Source organism: Podarcis muralis, chromosome 1 (genome assembly GCF_964188315.1).
Source record: "Podarcis muralis chromosome 1, rPodMur119.hap1.1, whole genome shotgun sequence".
NCBI lineage: Eukaryota > Metazoa > Chordata > Lepidosauria > Squamata > Lacertidae > Podarcis > Podarcis muralis.
In genome coordinates, this window is record NC_135655.1 from 64,685,855 (window position 1) to 64,704,638 (window position 18,784).

An 18,784-nucleotide genomic window follows, 5' to 3' on the forward strand; every position below is an offset into this window, starting at 1 on the left:
AGTTCTTCAGCTGTAGAGAAGGGGAGGGGGGGCACGAGAGACGCGACGATAAGTCTTGGTCGCCTGCAACGGGTGTGAAGATGTACGCAAACCTCTTCCCAGGAAGTCCAGGCGTTAGTTCTCTCTGTCTCTCTTCCTCCATCTCTCCCTCGCTAGGTCACACCTCCCGCACAAACAAGCGCCTTAAGCGAAAAACTCCCCAATTGCTGTGAACGTCGGCGGAGCCCCGGCCATGAAATCCATCCCGCCTCCGCTAGAGCTATAGGCTGCGTTCTCCACCACCACCACCCCTTTTCTCCATACCAAACCGGCCTAAATCTGTCAGCTTCAGCTCTTTCCAGGTGGGGAATTCCTGGCACCTCTGAAAAAAATACATGTTTAAAAGGAGATGTTTCCACCCAGCTTGTGAAAAGTGTGGAGGGGCGATGGGGGGACGGGGGGGAGCTGTGCTTACAGCAGTGCTGGCGCAGAAGAAGTTACTTTGGTGGAACAAGCATTCCAGAAAAATGCACATGCACACAAACACACACCGAAACGCCCATCGCGCTCTACTGGAGAAGGGAAATGGGCACATTTGTCTCTGTTTTGCACTCTGATTTCCGGGCTCATCGGAGCTTTTGGGGGGGGGGTGGAGCCATTGAAAAGTTCAGCTCAAGAAGTGGGGTGGGGTGGGGGTGACAAGGAGCGATTTCGCCGGCACAGGAAACCAAACTGCGTAAAAAAACCATAATAATACGAGTCACCACTCGCGCTGATCGGCGTGTAGGCATATATTATTCGGAGATCAAAAGAGGCGCGCTGCAAAAGGGAGAGGGATTCCCTCTGCCCTCAGACTCCTTCCTTTCAACTTCGGCGTGTTGTCCTCCCCATCTTTGAAGGGGGGCTGTGAGCAGAGAGGGAGGGCGAGAGAGAAACGAGCCGGGTCTCTGTTAGCTCATCCTCGCCAGGGAATTCTCGGCGCTTCGAGCCCGTCTCTTCCCGCTTCCTCTGTAACCTCACCAGCAACGCGCAACTGTAAAAACAGACAAGAGACGAGCTATCTGTCAAGATTCATGGACTCCTTCGAGCGAAGGAACTTCGGCAAGTAATAAATAGCGCCGCTGACCTCCCTTTGGCCTCAGCCAGTGCCGAAGTATGCATTATGAGATCCCAGGGCAGGCCTGCCATTGGGCTGCAGCGCCTTGGCAATCCCAAGATGTGGACCAATGAAAAATGAAAGGGAGCCGGGAGAGACTTTAATTAATGCGCGTCTTGCTCCAGGAGTTCAGCGCGGCGGGGGCAGCGAGGGCGAAAGGGGGCAAGCTCGCATTCACAGCCAGGGCTGCTCGGTGGGAAGGCGCTCTCTAACCCTGGAGGACTGAAGAGAAAGGGGCCTTCGGATGCAGCCCTAAACCCACGCACATCTTTGAAAGAAAGACCCATGGAAATCAATGGATCTCACTCCATTGTCTGGAGTGAAGCCAACAGGAACAGTTAAGGAAGTAATCCTGTACCCACTTACATGGAAGTTAAGACTCCACCGAGCAAATTTGAGTTTGCTTTTGTGTAGACATGAATAGAACTATGCTGTGCACGGCGGCAATTCTAGCTTAGTACGGTATACTTATTTGGGAGTAAGTGCCATTTAATATAGATGATTAGGATAGGGCAGTAAGATAAATATCATTATTTCAGGAGCAAATGTCTGAAACTAATGTAGAACATAGGGGAGAGAGGAACGGGCCGAATTCATTGAAAGAGAAATGCACAGCATCATATTCCAGCTGATTTTCAGCGGACAGTTGCGTGAATCGATTCAAAACAATGGCTCTTCTTACAAAGGAAATGTATTTAAAGAATGGGGGAGCCCGTCCAACTAAGACAAATGAGAATAAATGCCCCCCTTTGTAAAATATGTATTAATGTTCTTAACCGCCAAAGGGCACGATTCATGGAAAGCCGGGCTATACATTACACACACACACACACACACACACACACACACACACTTCCACTTAACCAGATTGTGAATCAGAAACTAACATAGATAAGTTAAGCGTTTGTTGACAATATATATTTTAAATCAGAAACTTTTCTGAAATTTTAAGAGCAATCTTAAGTTTCCCGTCCTCAGACTTCTTAGTCTCGAGTAAATGCGCTCTAGCGGTTCCTTCGGAGAGAAAAAATTACCCGATTATGAGAATGAGCGCGTGCCTAAGGAAAAAGGCGAATAGTCGGACCCACTGGATCTCCACCTCCAGCCCCTCCCCCCCGTCCCCATCTCGGCTGGGAAGTTCACCGCGGCCTAGTCTATCTTAAACCTCTTGCAAAACACAATGAGGGCGTAATGCCCTTTGTTTTGGGGATGCTTGTGGGAATCTGCCCAATATGAAAAGAAAAGAAAACATATTTTCCTTCCTGCATTTGACAGATCCCAGCCAACAGTGAAGAAGACTTTTGCTCTGTTGCTGTGTGGTCACGGGATATGACCGCTATTGCTTTTGGGTGTCCAACTCATAGCCTGTGTTGTAAATTTATTGTGCTGGATTATTAATTTTAAAAATAAGAAAGACTTGGCTTGGGACTAAGCCCTGTTGAGCGCAGTGGGGCTGCACGTGCAGACGCTTGGTCTGAGTTCCTTTGCTGGATCAGACCAAAGGCCCTCCCATTTCCATCCGGGGTCATGGCGCCGTTCCTGCTAGGAAATGGGGCCAGACAATGAAGGGGTAGCCGTTTTCTGTGGCTTAATCACAGGCGCACCACAGCTCAAACTAGCGGGGGCCTCTTGAGGCCTGGTGGATAGATGAGACTCTAGGGCTTCTTCCCACTTGGCTGAGAGCAAACCCCACGCAGTGCCACTTACTTCTGAGTAAGCATACGGAGGCTTCCGCTGGAGAACTTTTTCAAGCTATCTTAAGCCTCCCTGCTAGCACCGCACCTCCTGGCAGTTAGAAATGCCGTAAGATGATTGTTCTCTTTTGCGGGGGTGGGGGTGAAAAAAGTAGGGGGCTGACTTAGGCTGTTGGGAGTGTGTGGACCTCCCTCTAGTAGACAGACCGTGGATCCTTTACTTTGAAAACCCCCACACAGAGAGCAAATTCCATAAAACCAGTGGGACTTACTTAGTTCCAAGACCCAAGATTATTATGCACGTTTACTCGGAAGTCAGCCCCAGTGACTTAAATGGGGCTGCTTCCCAAGTAGGCTTGCATAGGTTGCGCTGTGCTATGCATCCCACCCTCTTCTTCCTCGCCCAACTTATAAATATATGGTACTCTCGTTCTGGGTTCCTTCCTAGCTTCATGCGCTGCTAATGGTTTCCCTCCCATACCAGCAACTCATCCAGAGTCCTGGCTCCCTCTTCACTCTCTCCGGTGCCAACTTTGCGCAGCAGCAGCCACATCTCAGCCAAATCACTCTCCTCCTCCTTGTTCGGTGGTAGGAGGCAAAAAAAAAAAAAAATATTCCCCAGCTTTTGTGGAGTTTGCTCTATTATTTTACCGTAAATCTTGGGCAATCCTGGAACTAATTATCGAGAGGATATGTCTCAATTTGTTCTGCATTAATGCCACGTTGGGAATGGAGTCGGGGCCACAGCCAGAGCAGACACTCGAGCACATGAAATTGATGAACTGAGACTTGCTCCGAGTCCTGAACACACCATCTGGAATTCCAGTCTGAGGTTACAATTAGAAGTTCTGACCCCAGATTCAACTTTGGGGAAGAACAAGAGGAGGGGAGAGAAAAAAAAGAAAGACAAGGGGAGAGGGGTCTCGAGAGAGATAAACAGGGGAGGGGGGGGGACCAAGTTGCTTTTTCTGCACCTGTAGGAAACACAGTGCTTCTAATCTCTTCTCCCAGAACATTATTCCTCTCCAAACTATTTCGAAATGATCCTATGAACAACTTGTCTGCCGGGCGGAGGGTATTTATACTGTCATAACTTTCCCAACCAGAAGAAAGATTTTGGCTGCAAATTCTGAGCCCTTGACGTCAACCGATTGCCTCAGGGTGTTCTGGATTAGGAACCTTGCACTGATCCTATAACGGCAGGATATGGGTGTGGAGTGGGGGCAGTCTTCATTAGGTCAGGTGACTGGGATCCACAAACCTCTTAAGCTGGTCCTGCTGCATCTGGGGCTATACCAGTTTTATAAACCAATTAGTCCTGTACCTGGGTTTATGACTCACTACTGGGGTTTCATTGAACTGGGGTGGATTCCTCTCACTCTCCTATCTGGAAGCAAGCTCTGTACCAAATGAAAGCCCTGATCTGAACCTGTTTCTCTGGGGGGATGCATACCTCTAAACATTTTGTGAATCTTTGTACTTTTGTCCATGTACTGTATTTATTTTCCCCGATTTGAACTATAAAATGGTGATTTTCTTGAGTCAAAATGAGAGTACCCCTAAACATTTTTTAAAAGAAAAAAAGCACTAATCCTACCTACCTGGGGGTGCAACACAATCCTAAATCCATGTTTGCCTGGGAGGTAACTTGTGTTTCGATGCAGACTATGTTTTGATTGCAACCCTGGTTCCAAGTAAACATGCCTAGGATGGGGCTGCGCTTGGGTTCAGAATGGAGATTAGACTCAACTAACTTGGAATTATGCTTATAACCACAATGTTCTTTAAGTCCCATAATGATTTCCAGCTCTATTTCTAGATAGACAGGATCGCAGCTGTCTGAAATTGCTCAAGCTGTTTTCACAGATTGGTCTGTTAACCGGTTTAGGTCCACACGTTACTACTTCCTGCATTTGTGAATTGCACTCTTTCTTCCAGTTTTCTAGAGCGTCTCCCCCCTTTCTCTGCCTCCCTGCCCCCCACAAGCGATGTCTCACCTTGCACCAAGTTTCATTTTAAATGAAGTACGAGGGTACTACAGGGGTCTTGTTAAATTTATTAGCATATTGCTAGGGCAAAACTGAACATAAATCACCAGGCTGCATAAGGCCATAAAATATCCCTCTACAGCTAGTTCCAGCCAAGATTCTGGTGAATAAGAGTTCATATAGGAGTAGGTATCGGTAACATCTTTCAGATCTATGTGACGTTTTAAACATCTCAGACACACAATAGGATCTATGGAAAGATTAGCTGGGGCTGCTCAGAAAGTGTAGCCATGGTTAAGTCTTCTCAAATATACAAGAAAAATAAAAGTGAGTTTAAAACCTTTCCTGTTCAATTTCATAATTTATATTAACCATTTTCTCTGTAGATTCATGGAAAAGGGGGCAGACCTCACGACTCTCCACATTTGCTACTGCAGGGGTCTTGAGTAGGGTTCCACTATGTCCAGAATTTCCTAGACATACCCAGAATACTGCAGTCCGAAGCAGTGTCGGGGTGGAAATCGGCGAAATGTCCAGGAGAATCTGGACATATGGCAACACATGTTGGCAGTGTCGTTTTTGCCAGTTTTCCTGAAAAATAGCTTTTTTGTTTGTTTGTTATTTTGCCAAAAATGCTTCTTGCCAAGAAAAGCCCAACAACACTTCTGTCTGGATTTTCACTTTTGAATTAAGGTAACCCTAATCTTGAATCCTTGAAACGAAGATCATGGCCACTGGGCCCATCACCTCCTGGCAAATAGAAGGGGAAGAAATGGAGGCAGTGAGATATTTTACTTTCCTGGGCTCCATGATCACTGCAGATGGTGACAGCAGTCACGAAATTAAAAGACGCCTGCTCCTTGGGAGAAAGGCGATGGCAAACCTAGACAGCATATTAAAAAGCAGAGACATCACCTTGCCAACAAAGGTCCGTATAGTGAAAGCCATGGTTTTCCCAGTAGTGATGTATGGAAGTGAGAGCTGGACCATAAAGAAGGCTGATCGCCGAAGAATTGATGCTTTTGAATTATGGTGCTGGAGGAGACTCTTGAGAGTTCCATGGACTGCAAGAAGATCAAGCCTCTCCATTCTGAAGGAAATCAGCCCTGAGTGCTCACTGGAAGGACAGATCGTGAAGATGAGGCTCCAATACTTTGGCCACCTCATGAGAAGAGAAGACTCCCTGGAAAAGACCCTGATGTTGGGAAAGATGGAGGGCACAGGGAGAAGGGGACGACAGAGGATGAGATGGTTGGACAGTGTTCTCGAAGCTACCAGCATGAGTTTGACCAAACTGCGGGAGGCAGTGGAAGACTGGCGTGCTCTGGTCCATGGGGTCACGAAGAGTCGGACACGACTAAACGACTAAACAACAACAAGCTTGAATCCTAAATGCATTATTTTAAAAATAAAAGTCCTGTTGATTTCAAGGAGGAAGAATCATTAGGCCAACCAGCTGTTGGCTTTTTTAAAAGTAAAATGTTTCTAAGCCATTTTCAAAGATGGAAACAGAAAAGGTTGTTATGCTGATCCCATATGCATCAAGATGCACATTAATTGGCCCTCTCCATTACTCTCTTATTGGCATTTAGATATGGAACATACAGCACTGAAATCAACAAACTTTCCTTCCAAGGAAACGAACACAGTGAATGTCAATTGCTATGAAGGCTGAGAAAAGGCAAAGGTTTATTGTGCTGAGAGTTTATTCTGCTGAAATAAGTCCTTGCCTTTGTTGCCAGAGATTGCTGTTTTTTTGCCACGGTGGACTAACTCAGTGACTTTGCTATACCAGCAGGTCTTCGTAGCAATTATCTATGTCTATTCACAAATAAGCCTTGTTTAGTTCAATGGGTTTTACTCCCAGGTCAGTTAACTGGATTATGGCCAGTTTACAGTACAGAGGTTTATCTTTTACAGTTGTACCTCGGGTTACAAAGACTTCGGGTTGCACACCCCGTTAACCCGGAAGTAGTACCTCAGGTTAAGAACTTTACCTCAGGATGAGAACAGAAATGGCACGGCGGCGGCAGCGGGAGGTCCCATTAGCTAAAGTGGTACTTCAGGTTACAAACAGTTTCAGGTTAAGAACGGACCTCCGGAACGAATTAAGTTCGTAACCAGAGGTACCACTGTGTTCAATTTACTTTCAACATAGAATCATAGAACTGTAGAGTTGGAAGGGACCCTGAGGATCATCTGGTCCAACCCTCTGCAATGCAGGAATATGTAGCTGTCCTATATGAGGACTGAACCTTGGTGTTATCAGCACCATGCTCTAACCAACTGAGCTATCCAGGCTCAGATAAAGCAATACATACTGGAAAATATTATGAAGTGTTTAATTATAAGGAATGTTAGGTTATATCACCAGGATTCAAGCCTGTGTGTTCAGAAATGCTATTTAAAGTTCTAAAACTAACAAGAAAGGGTTCCCATTGGGGGGGGGAGCACACGTCTCTAGTGAATCAATAAGTGTGTTTAGAAAGAAGTACAGTATGCGAGATGTTTTGATGAGTCAGTGCCAGTCATTGGTAAGACACAGAGAGGCAATTTGATGAGTCAATGTAAGTCATTTGTAACATCTCTGAGGCGGAAGAGAAGTCAAGGCCATGTTTATTGTAGCAAAGCTATAGTGCAAACAGTTAAGAAGGATGAAATGTTCTACATTTCCGGCACCCATCCCAATTAAGTACCAATGCTGAGGACAGACTATGACTTCATGTTTCTACTTTTTAAATCACCAGAAGAAATAATGGTTGTCAGCAATACAAGGAGATTCTTTTGGTCACTCAACCCTTGAGTATCCCAGGAGCCAGTGAGATATACAGCTATATTCCCTTCAATAGCACAACACCCATTGGCTTGCTCCTTTTGTGGCTGCTAGTCCCAAAACTCATTTCAACATAAACTAGGATCATATTTCAAATGTCAGGATAGCAGTACATATTTTATTGCCCAAGCTGTAAAAGACTGTAATTCACTGTCAAAGCATGACAAATAATTAAAATACCTATTTCAGATCCCATGTTATTCCTTCTCAGAAGCAGCCAAATCTGTGACTAGCTCACAGCTTCTTTGCTCTGAGTGGGGGTTGTTTTTAACAATTAATGCCGCAATCCTATACCCACTTACCTGGAAGTTTGCCCCACTGAACGCAAGTTAGCATGAATGGGGTTGTGTTTGCAAATTGGTCCTATGCACCAGGAAAGCATGACAATAGCCCTTAGGCTGATTCCATAACTCATATTTGCTAAGAATTTACAAGATGCTCTATATGAGGAAATAGTATTCTCTTTTGTATGTACTAAACCTCACATTAATCTCCTAAACAGATTAGCAGATTAGCACCCTCCATCATGCACCACAGTTCTTGAAGATGCTCTTTCTCCCCAATTTATGGCAAGAAAAGTCCTTCCATTAGGCAACCGCTGAAGTAGCAGATTACAAGTTCCATCTTAAATTGCAGCCAAGACTTTGTAAAACAGTGAGTTTCTTTGTTCACAGGACTGTCCTAGGGAGACAATTTTACACATCTAATATTTTACAACTTAATTCCTGTGACCGTAGCTCTTTTATAATGATAATTAAGAAATACAGACCTTGGATAAAATCCAACTCCGATCATACCTTATTTGGCAGCTTGTACTGAAATTCCATTTGGGCAAAAGTGTGTGTGTGTTTTCAAACTGTAAAAGCACTTTCCCTTCTATACACATGATATCTCATATACCTACCCACCTATCAAAACTTGAGCTCTCTAAGCTGCCTTTTGCTATAGTCAACCTTTTCCAGTCCACACTGACAGACCTTATTCCATCCCTTGCCCCAGCAATCAAATTGCTTCTTACTGCTGTTATGTGAATATGTGGACAATATAACTAGTTTCTTATAATTTTCCAGACAGGCAAAGAATATGAAACATAACATGTTTCTAATTTATCTTTATGTAGCAGTAGAATAAAAACAAGCAAACCCTATTTCTATTTTATTCTACCATTTATCTATCTATCATCTATCTCTATCATCTCTCTCTCTCTCTCTCTCTCTCTCTCTCTCTCTCTCTCTCTCTCTCAGTATTATTGTTCTTCATCAGCACACGGGAAGTTGGTAGTAATTGTGTTCAATATCAGCAAAGATGAATCTGGGAGAATTCGCCCTGCTCAGAGCGAATGGCTGTCTGAACAGGACCATGCCTTTTTGAAGGGAGAATAATGCACTGCAAAAACTTTGTTGAAGATCCCACTGCTGCCACTGCTGCTGCTACCACTACTACTCTGTTACCCACTTTGCATATGCAAGAAATGTAATATTCTGTCTGTGCAAATTAACTCAGTGGTTAAACAGCCGACTCTTAATTAAATCTGAGTTTAAACTGCTCTAATATACAGGGAAATACAGAGCTTGAAGAACATATTTGTATCTGTCATCCAGAATGCATCAGTCATGGAAATGCAGTCAAGGGGTCTTAACACCAGTCTCCTACACCAAGTGGACTAATTCCCTATGATCCCGGATCCACAATCATTAAAAAGTGGAAAAGAGCGACTAGGCCATGCAGGTCAAGCCCCACATGGCAATGCCGGATTGTTCCCTATGGCACACATTTCAACTCTTTGTCAAATTGAATGTTATGTTTCCCACACTGTGGGACTTCCATCATGTTCCTGAAGAAATGAATTCATAATCTAACAGATCTTCTCCTTACTCAAGTTCCTTCCGTTCCTTAATTGCCTCCATTATTCATTATCCCGTCATGCAATAACTCTACGTTGTGGGTTGTTGTTTTTTAAGTCTCCATCATGCAGGATTGGCCTTGGCACTTAAGGCACTTAACTCTGATCAGCAAGACCAAGGTAGTGGAGTACCCAAAGCACGATCCCAGTTCATACAATTGTATTTCTTCCTCATACTCTCAGGCAACCCACATCCCAATCTCCCCCATGGCCACAGGAGCAGGGGACATGGTGAGCCTGGCAGGGTTTCAGAACTGCTACAGAAGCTGCATCTGAGGCTATCTTTGGAGGATAGAGAAGTTGGGCTGAGAGCCAGGAAGAGGTGGATTCTCCAGCTTCTGTATCGGCTCCCTGTCTAGAGCAGCTTCCTTGCTGAAATAACAGCTCTTTCCCAAATTTTAGCCTTCTTGGCCCAGGGAAAACAGACAGGACCAGAGGAAGAACTCATGAATTATAAGCACCTCAGTGCCTCCACTATTACTGATCTCAAGTTCCCGTTCCTGTCCTGTTGCATCCATTTTACATGGATGGAAGGAAAGATAGGTGTCAAACAAATTGCACTTCTTAAACAAATGCTGGGAAACACCCTCTCTTATCACCTCCTGGTCAACTTTCACCATGAGAAGTAGGAGTTGCAAGAGGTCAAGAAAGGGGTTAAGGGAAGGACAGCTGGGCCATGAGAAATAAGTTGCGGGAAGATAAGGAGATGAGCACTAGAGATGCCGGAACCAAGGCCTTTCCCCAAGAGAAGATTTAAGATGCAAAGGTCCTTCATGGACTCTTTTCCAGGAACATTTCTGCTATAATAAGTTGGTTCATCTTTAATGACATTTTTGCTGCAATAGACTAACACCAAGGGCCTTCTCGGTGGCTACTCCTGGACTTTGGAACTCCCTGCCTAGAGAAGCTAGACTTGCTCCCTCCCTCCTTCTTGTCCTTCCAGCAGCTGAAGACTTTCCTGTTTCTACAGGCTTTGGGGATTGTTTTTAATGAAAAGGCTGATGCCATGCTGTTTTTATTGTAATTATTTGTATGGTTTTAATAGATTTTATATATGTACATAGTTTGATTCTATCAATCTTTAATTGTTTTGTTTTTTCTATGTTTTTAGTAGTTCTTATTTTTAGCATAAGCCGCCTTGAGTCCTTTTAAGGGGAAATGTGAGGTACAAACAAACACAGCTACACCGTTGGAAATTATGTCTGATTTGTGTCATCACTTTTCAGCACTGGTCTGAAAAGAGGTCATCCTATTATGTGGGAAGCTGTTCTGCAACAAGAAACAACCTAACATACTGCACATGGAGATCAATTAGCTAAAATTCACCTAACTCTGTGTTGGGTTATGGGCAAAGGTTCTCATTCTGTCATCAAAATGTGTATACCTGGGCAGATTCACCTGGGCACACACTGCACCTCCCCTGAACATTAACATTCTCTATTGAAGAAAGAACTTGAAGGACTGCTTCATTCTTTCTGAACATCCTTGATAGCTCTGTTCATTTGCTCATCCTTGATTTCAAAGGATACATTTTCTTGGGCTCCCTTCCAATCCAATCCTAGCTGTTTATTAATGGTGATCCCTGTACTGCCCCAGTACCTGAAGATCTCTGGGCAGCTTACACATACATTCTTAAAACATAAACAGTAAAAATACATCATAGCAGAGATAGATCAATAAAATCAGGCAGGTCTTAATACTTGAACAAAACTGTTTTGTTTGTTGTTGTTGTTTTAAAAAAACCCAACCCTATTGATCTGATCTACATTTTGATAATTTTAGGATGGTTACTGTTTTTAACATCTGAACTGTATATAATACTAGCATTAATGAATATTTTTTTCCAATTTTTTGGTAAGCCACTTAGGACCCAAAAGCATTGCATAAGTTTCACGCACTTGCAGAATGTTAGCCTGTTGGCAGGGGGTCAGAGGGTTTAACCAGCTCGCCCCACCCATGAAGAGTAAGAACTCTGGCACAGCTTCAAGAGGTTCCCAGAAGCAAAGCCTATTTATCTGGAGGCTGTTGGTGGTGGGTTGCTGCTGGTAGGCTGGCCTCAGTGGGCAAGAGGGTGATACCAAGGGGCCTTCTCCCCTTTATGTCACTCCTTCAGGGCACTCTCTCATGGAAAAAGCTGCATCTGTGATGACAGCATGAATGCATCTCACATATGTGATTGGTGGGTATTTGGCGATGGTGCGATTTTACCCTGTTTTGGTTGATTTATTGTGTTTATTGTGCTTTCATTCTCTCTCTCGTTAGCATTAATGTGTTACTCACTGCTTTGGGAATCTTTGGGCCAAAAAGTGGTATATAAATAAATCATAACCTAACAGTGGCTGTGGATTTCTGCCATTTATTTTATTAGACATTAGAACCCTAAAATGTTTTTAAAGTCTTTTAGGGTGAGTGTTGCACAATGGGAATACATAGCTACATTTAACAAAAGCCACACTGCAAAATGTAAAAACAAAAAAAGGACTCCCCCCCCCCCCCTTTTAGCTCTTCTCCCCAAGGAGTGAAAAGGCATTTTCTACATGTCTAAGGAGACATTAAAAATAATTACGTGGAAGAGTAATAGCTCCCTTGGTTGTTTTAATGTATTTTTGTCTACAAACAGGGGAAAAATCTCTAATCTGCTGCCTTGGCTTTGCTTGAAAGGTCTCTCAAACAAAAGTACTTCCAAGTAACTTTAGGATTATTAAGCAGCAAGAACAATGGATGTGGATTTCAATACAACTCCCTACCTTAAAACACAGACACTAGCAGATAGAATAGGTTTTAGCTGCTCAAATCTTTCACAGTAACATGAGATGCGCAAAATATACTTTTGGATTTAATAGTGATCCCTCCCCAGGAAAATATATGAATGAGATCTAACATACTGGTTATCTAAAGGCAATACAAAAAAGTTGATAGAGGGACACTGTTGGACAGTCTGCACAGCTACCCAGATGGAGAGGGTAAGATAATTGGCAGTGGTGACCACAGTGAGGAAGAAAGGAGACCATTCAGGCAAGGAGCCCCCAACTTTAGACTTCTTGGGTGTCCCCCCTAAAGTCTGAAGATGGAAGCACTTATGTCGGGGGGGGGGGGAATTCATGATCACAGCTGGCTGTGCCCGGGCTCAGCTGCTTCAGTCTTTTGCACCACGGTGGTCATTCAGTGGTCTAGTTGCTCTCCATACAGTGATCCCTGGGTTCTTCTCTTCTCCCAGGACAATACAATTCAGTAACTTGGACCCTGTACTTCTGGGATAGGGAACACCAAGCCCTAGGGTCAAATTAATCTCTCCTGGAATTCAGGCCTCTTTATCTGTTATTCTCCCCAGACCACATCCTTATCAGCCTGGCTTTGCACCCTCCATGAATGTTTCTGCCTGGCTGGAATGTGGCCTTGAACTCTGGGAATGCCTCTTAGTTGACTGGAAGGATGCTGCTGAGGGGAGTGAGTGGGTGTAGAAACTGCCCAACTGTGCGGTGACATTCATATTTATTTATTTCATTTATATACCACCTTTACCTTCCAACAAGCTCAAGGGCAGTGCACATGGTTCTCCTCCTCATCCTTACAACAACCCTGTGAGGCAGGGTATGAGATGGTGAATGGCCCAATGTCACCCAGTGAACTTCATGGCTGAGTGGGGATTCAAACCCTGGTCTCCTGGGTCATCGCCCAACATCTTAACCATTATTCCACGCTGGCTTCCCACCCATTTTGTTGCTCCACCAGCTCTTACCTCTGACCCTACCTACCCGTAGGTTGCTGCCTCTGGAAGGTTACAAAGAAGGGAATGCAGCCCCCATGCGGAAAAAGGTTTTCCCATCCTTGCTGTGCGTATATACAACTACAAGCTTGAAGACCAAGCTGAACTAATGGGTATACTTGCACTTCCGTATACACAACGTGTTGCTTTTTATAAACGGATATTAATAGAAACAGACACAACTTTTTCCTCCTCTTTCTGTGAACTGCTGACATTCTTCCAGCAAAGAGGCTACTAAAGTATGTTTTGTACTTTCGGGCAGCAGGAAGGGGCGGGGAGCGACATTTGTGGGGGAAATAAGTGATGGGACGTTATCCAAGTCCGTTCATATGAACCAGAAAAACATAGAAAAACAGCCTAGATGAAGGAGCCAAGGTGGTACCGCCAGCTGCAGGGCCATTAATTAAATGTTCTCCGGTATGTAGCAGTAAGAATGACCTTGGTACTTGTTGAATGCAAGGAGATAACATTTACAGAGAAGCTCTGCTTGTCCTACACAGGTATATTTATCCAAGAAGTAGCTTGCACATTTTACTGCTCTCGAGGCAGTAAATTAGTTCTAATTGCAGAGATATGTAATAAAGCTGTGCTCGGCCTTCTGCAGCATTTGAAGATTTATTTTAGGGTTTCAGCTTTGCTTTGAGTGTCCAACTTAAAAGGGAGGGGGGTGGAGAACACAAGGGGAAATGTAGGTTTTATGGATCTATAAAATTACTCAGCTTCAGATAAATGTATGTTCCAGTGCAACTTAAACAGGATAACCAGAGGCTATGGGACTGTGGCAGGCAGTGCAATGCACTGTATACTTTTACATTACATATTTCCCTCACAAGCAGGGGGCCTCTCTGAAAGCAGACATAATGAGCGTTATCATTATCTCTTGGGAAAGGAAAATGTGGTCACCTGGAAGGACACAGGAAATCTGTGTTAGCCCAGGATTTCTATTAAAACGGTGAGCTCACTAGTAATGCTTCACAAAGCCAAATTCCTTTAATTCAGTTGCTGTTGAATTCAAGGGTTCCACGTGAACTCTTTAGATTCCCCCCCTTTGTTTTAGCTAAGCAAAAACAAAAACAAAACATGAATGAACCAGTTAAGAGGCCATGGGCTGGATACAACTAAACAGTTACACTAGAGGAGCCGACAGTACAAGTGCAATGGGGCTTTGCCTCTGCTTTCCTCTCCCTAGTTAGTTCTGGGGGATCAGGAAAACCTCCAAGACAGGGCACAGGGGTCGGGTGGGGAGGACAGAATGATCAAATTAGCATGGTGTTGAACTCCACCCAGTGGAACCCAAAATCTCAGTATGTCACACAAGGGGTGCCAACTTGAATAAAATATTGACGGGCCCCAGGTAAGCCCTGCCCCACATAATCAATCACATGACACGGTGCATGCACATAATTTGAATAGCAGTGCCCATCAAATTTAGGGACCCCGTCCCCCTCAAATATTTTATTGGGGGGGGCTGAAGTCCCTTCGGCCGCTAGGAGTTGGCTCCTATGTATCACACAAAAATTAGCCTATTGGTAACCTGTTTAGTATTATCTGAGATAAAACTATGCATGCTGGCCACAATTTGTTTATGGAACAAAATGGGACTCGCAACAAAATGTTGCAGCGATTCCTGACCTCCTAGCAGAAGTGCTTCTGTTTTGAGAGCGCCAGCCAGCCATGGCCTCATTTAGGACATACCCTTCCAACATCAACACCATTTCCCATTATTCTGGCCCACAGTGTTAGGTACCCCTGCCCGTACGGGCCAGTCTTGCCAGACTCTAGGGTTGTGCGCTCATCTCACTCTATAGGCCGGGAGCCAGCGCTGTCCGCAGACACTTCCGGGTCACGTGGCCAGCGTGACATCGCTGCTCTGGCAAGCCAGCGCAGCACACGGAACACCGTTTACCTTCCCGCTAGTAAGCGGTCCCTATTTATCTACTTGCACCCGAAGGTGCTTTCGAACTGCTAGGTTGGCAGGCGCTGGGACCGAACGACAGGAGCGCACCCCACCGCAGGGATTCGAACTGCCGACCTTTCGATCGGCAAGTCCTGTGTCTGGCCCACAGTGTAGTAGGGTTTTAATGATTCTCAATAGTGAAGGGAACCTTCATCACATAGCTGTCAACTTTCAGATTTGAAAATAAGGGATCAGCAGCCTCAAAAATAAGGGATCAGCAGCCTCAAAAATAAGGGATCAGCAGCCTCACCTGTCCTGGGGACAGTCTACGGGATATCTAACAATCCGGGATAGCAGCAGGAAGCAGTGGGAAATGGTGCTGGAATAAGGGAATTTCCCGCAAAAAAAGGGAAGGTTGACAGCTATGCTTCATCATGGAAAAGGCACTGAGAATTTGTGCAGCAATGGCCTCATAGTCCCACTGTACGAATGTTCCCTTTTACCTCCATAATGCCTGAAAGGGGGTATTCTCAGGATAAAATGAGGGTGGAGTGGGACACAGAAGGACAAAGACCTTAGAAGGTGTACTCTGACCTGAAGTCTTTGGGAAAAGGCAATATGTATATTTAATTAATGAATAACACTCCCCAAAATGTTCCATAAAGGGATACTGCAATAGAGTGTTCCACACCTTCAATCTGCCAAGCAGAATTTAGCCCCTTTTAGCATGTCATTGTTCCCTAACAATGTTGTGGAAGTTGGGTACTTGCCCACCCACAACAATCCCATAACTGACTGGTGGAGCTCCGCATCTCCAGTTGGGAATAACAAGTACAATGTAAGAGATTAGGATATAAAATGAAAATTTATTGCTTCCAGTTATTGCCCTAATCTTTTTACCTTTAGCGGCACATCTGTCTTCCACACGTTTTAGCACCAGAAAAGCATATAAAACTTTTTTCTTTTTCTTTTTTTTTTGCACTGCACAATTTTGGAATGTTACTTTGCATCTCTTCTCTGATCTCCAAGAATCTGCTTATTTTTAGGAGCAGAGTGAGAAAACAAGGCTGAACTTCTTCAAAATGGTCAGTGTATGCCTGCAAACAGCAATCCCTCCCACTGCCAGCACAAGCCTTTTTTATTGCCAGAAATAAAGTGTACAGAGTGAGACAGAGCCCCACTGAAAAGTTCATAAATATTAGACCGCTCCTTCTGAGGCATACTAGTGCATACTGGTTCAGCAATGTGCAGGCAAGCCAACAGCAAAAACTAGGAAAAACTAGTGTAGCAACTGTATATAAGGGGAGGTGAGAGCACCAACTGCTTCCTAAATTCTCTTTACCCTTCAGAATCGGTGCCTGGTCTTCATTTTTAAATGAGGCGTTCTTATCTCTAGTTAGTTCTTGAACTTAGCACTTAAATCCATGAAGGAAGTTTGGGTCACTCCAATGACCCCATTGGAATGAGGTGGGGGGCAAAATTGAAAAGATCAATTTGGGGGCACAAAATTTTGGTCTTGAACAAGGCGACATATTACAAAAGATTACTGCAGTCTGCACCTGCTGCCAACCTCTGGAGCAATCTGATCACATTCCCTCTCTTACTTGTTGTTGCTGCCTCTCTGCCTGTGTTCATTGAGTGGTCAAGGAGTGACTACAGCAAGGAGGAAGAGGAGCCTCCGCCGCCATCTGTGCATCTAGGCAGCAGTGTGCATGGGGCCAAAGGGAGAGGGAAAGTGAATGGGCAGTGCTGAGAGCAGCAAGGAGTTGGCCCATTGACAGGGCCATCCCTACCATTAGGCAAAGTGCAGAGGGTAGCAGACGCTGGAGAACAGGGAATAGTGGTAAGGTGTTGAGAGACAGCCTGCCTGTGCCCCCTAAACTAGCTTGTTGCTCTCAGGAGGACACTGCCCCATCCACAGAGTCCAAATAAAATTCAGCTGCTAATCTAAACATCTTATTTGTCTGAAATGGGGGTGCTATCTTGTTCTTTGCCTCAGACAGCAGGATATCACGGGCTGACCACTTATGATACCTTGCGCCTCAAAAAGTGGAAGCAACACTGCTACTTGGCTATCCTATGAGTGCGGCAACCTCAGACTGAAGCAGGGTCACCCACAGGCTGTCAGTAGTTTGCAGGAGGGATTCAATCACATGCTGGGAATTTAGGTTTACACAATTAAATTAGCTGGAAGACCTCTGGTACAACAAATTCTCCCCTTTAAAGGACTATTTGTGGTTAATAAGCTGAATGAAAAATGCACTAAAAAGTGTAGGATAAACAATTAATGGGAAGACGTATAACCACTGTAAGTAAAGGTAAAGGGACCCCTGACCATTAGGTCCAGTCACGGACGACTCTGGGGTTGCAGCGCTCATCTCGCTTTATTGGCTTCCATGTGGCCAGCATGACTAAGACGCTACTGGCGAACCAGAGTAGCGCACGGAAATGTCGTTTACCTTCCCGCCGGAGCGGTACCTATTTATCTATCTGCACTTCGTGCTTTCAAACTGCTAGGTTGGCAGGAGGAGGGACCGAGCAACGGGAGCTCACCCCGTCACAGGGATTCGAACCGCTGACCTTCTGATCGGCAAGTCCTAGGCTCAGTGGTTTAATCCACAGCGCCACCCGCGTCCCATCTATAACCACTGTATACAGCCACAAATCAGGTTGAATGCTTCTTGTATATAACTTCTCCACAAATGGATCAGGATGAATGTTCAGTAAGGGCCAGACCTCACTTAACCTCTGCCTAAGCTCTGTGCAAGCAAATCAGGGCAAATGCTCAATAAACAGTACATCTGAAGGAAATATTTTGCGGTAGCCTCAGTACCTGAGTCTCCCTGTGTCTCAGCAAGATAGTTGGGAAATCCAGTTGTGAATTCTTAATACCCAGACAATTATGGTTGTGTGTAAATTCTGCAAGTTAGCAGACTGGATGACGAGAAAGCAACTGACTAATTAAACTGATATATCAGTCCTCAGAACCCAAGATAAATATTGCTAGCACATCAATTAGGCAAGCCATTTTACATGGCTGTGGGTAATATATAAACAAAGTGCTTTATCTGAGCATTGCCTACAAACTCAGAGATTGTAGTGTACTTTCAGATAACATTCCAAACCTATCCTTTTAAGCTTTCAGCCAAGAATTTATTTTTGTACAGTAGTACCTCGGGTTACATACGCTTCAGGTTACATACGCTTCAGGTTACAGACTCCGCTAACCCAGAAATAGTGCTTCAGGTTAAGAACTTTGCTTCAGGATGAGAACAGAAATCGTGCTCCGGTGGGGCAGCAGCAGCTAAAGTGGTGCTTCAGGTTAAGAACAATTTCAGGTTAAGTACAGACCTCCGGAAGGAATTAAGTATTTAACCCAAGGTACCACTGTATTTTCTTTACTGTTGACAAAAAAAAATTTCTGAAGCTTTGCTCCAACTTCTTTTGTTTTTGCTGTATGTTGCATATTTTAAACCAAATCTTGATACTAGCATTAACTACCTGTTGCCATCGGTTTCATTTTCTTCTGACTTGCTTATCTTATTGGATAGCAGGTACTAAATAACAA

The 18,784-nt window shown here is 44.5% G+C and overlaps 1 long non-coding RNA gene across 1 annotated transcript in view; it reads right to left on the reverse strand.

Moving 5' to 3' along the window:
• The window catches only part of LOC144327978 (uncharacterized), a 78,013-nt gene extending 59,560 nt beyond the window's left edge, over window positions 1-18,453 (reverse strand). The window contains exon 1 of the long non-coding RNA XR_013393165.1: window positions 18,390-18,453. This is a non-coding gene — a long non-coding RNA (uncharacterized LOC144327978). The remainder of the gene's footprint in view (window positions 1-18,389) is intronic.
• Window positions 18,454-18,784: the final 331 nt, after the last annotated feature.